Source organism: Schistocerca cancellata, chromosome 9 (genome assembly GCF_023864275.1).
Source record: "Schistocerca cancellata isolate TAMUIC-IGC-003103 chromosome 9, iqSchCanc2.1, whole genome shotgun sequence".
Taxonomy (NCBI): Eukaryota; Metazoa; Arthropoda; class Insecta; order Orthoptera; family Acrididae; genus Schistocerca; species Schistocerca cancellata.
In genome coordinates, this window is record NC_064634.1 from 56,661,756 (window position 1) to 56,664,014 (window position 2,259).

The window sequence follows — 2,259 nt, forward strand, 5'->3', positions numbered from 1 at the left end:
AGAAGCACATTGCAGTCTCGATTTCAATGCTTCGGGAAGTAATATGTGGTGTTTGGTGGAATTCGAATTTATACTTTTGCAATACGAAAATATGCAGCGTACATGTTGCTACACATCACAGATCTAACCCCCCCCACCCGGGTCTCGTTTCCAAATGTGCTGAGAAATTCTACACCAGTATATAAAACCATAACAATTCAAAGGATTGATAAGTTTTACAGTTCTGAGGAAAAGTATACTGTCCCTTAATACAGAAAAAGTGTATTTTCACCCAGGAGAAAGTGTATTTTTTAATGGGGAGAGCCTGGAAAAATCCGGGAATTTTTTTTCCTTGTCTGTGTATACACCCTGACTGTGCACTGTCAGTAATTTCACTAGCTGAGGCATCACCGCATGCTTTTTTTCTGTGGCAAACTGCCCAAGCATAGCAATATGCTGTCTATTGTAACTGGCCGGATGGTGAAATAACTGACAGCGGAGGAGAAGCAGTATGGGGATAGGTATTAGAATCCAATACCAAGACCACTGCACCCATATCCACTTGGAGGCATAAGGGGATCCTGTCAGTATGCAAGTTGATGAGCAGCTGTTAGAAACAGGTTCAGTATCTTCACATGCATGACAAATTAACATTTATGTTGGTACGTTGAGTTGTAAGGGGCACAGTGCAAGCTGACCAAATGTTGCACATTGATGAAATGTGACCTTTTGTATGACACCAATAGCACAATGCCCAATATTGCAGACGAGCCGGTCAGTTGCGTTGGACAAAACAAGCAGGGAAAGAGGGCAGGAGCTTATCGAAATTTGTCTGCTGTGGCCATGTTTGTGTGGAGTGTTGCAGCTGGGCATGCTGAACTGCCATGACCTCTGCTTCTGAAGGCATAGGAGAATGTTTATGCCTGTTGCTGTCCAGTGGCTATGTCAGCCCAAGAATGTAATTGATGGCCAGCAGTGTGTGAAATGCTTGCACTGTCTTTAGTACTTCTTCTAAAGAGGGATCTTCAAACTGAAATGCCCTCCAGTGAACTTCCTTATTATAGCATTTCTGACCATAGTATTGGCAAGTGTGTCCTGAGATTTAGCAGTAATGAAACAACACTTGTAACTTAACCCCTGCAGTTCTGCAGTCCACGTGTGATAGGACTGATGGGGTTGCTTTCTGCACTGAAGAAAGTCCACTCATGAGTGTGCTTGCAGTAATAGGAATTCAGCAAACAACACATTTCTTCAAATAACAGACACACAGGATCCTGAAGGGGGGATACCTTTTCTAATAGCTGATACATTTGTGGGGAGATCCATGACAGAAAAAGAGCGTTAATGGAGTCGGCATCTGTTACCCTGAAGGCTGCAAAGCTTTGCTGTAGGCATTTTTCAAATGATTCCCAGTCTTCAGTGGCATCATTATGGGTGGGAGTGGAGGTGGATGAGCTGACAATGTTTGAGACCTTGTTGAACAAACTCATCAGCACACTGTCCAGCATGGCCATGTGTTCCTGTTGCTGAATTTCTGAGCATCATTGGTTTTCCATTTGCTGCTGTATAAATTCGGCAGAATAACCTCCAAGGATGCACCAGTCAACAAGCAATCTTTTTGCACCAAACAATTGTATAATGAATGTTACTCATTGCCACTTGTGTAGTAAAACACACAGTTGAAAATCCCAATAAAAATGCAATCACTTTAATGTCAAAACTGTAAACACATTGTATATAGCCAGGTCGGTACCAGTTTGACATACAATGATCTGCATGTCGAGTGAAATTAATGAGAGCATAAACCATTACAGAAAGTGACAGAAACCACACCAGTCTGGGGTTAAATAGAATGATATGTGACTTTAACTCCTGGCAACTGAGTTTAGCTGCTGTGCAGTAGCATGGGTTGACTGAATACCATGTGAAGGGCTGGTGCCTTGCGTCCATCTGAACTTTGATGGATGGCAAGGTGCTGGTATGATTGAGGTGGTAACTGCAGATTATCACTAAAAGGTGTTACTGCAACTTCCATTTCTCCTAGGAAGTTACCATAAATATTGGTTTGAAACATTAGCCACAAATACAATGTCAGTATAGAATATTCATGAGATTGTCTAAGTCTATGGGACACATAATTTTATAAAAACTCATCTCCCAGTATCATATCTCCCACCTCATCTTCATCTGTGTCCTCTTCCATCTCTATAATATTGCCTTCAAGTTCATCTATTTTGTACACACCCTCTATATACTCATTCAACCTTTCACCTTTCCCTT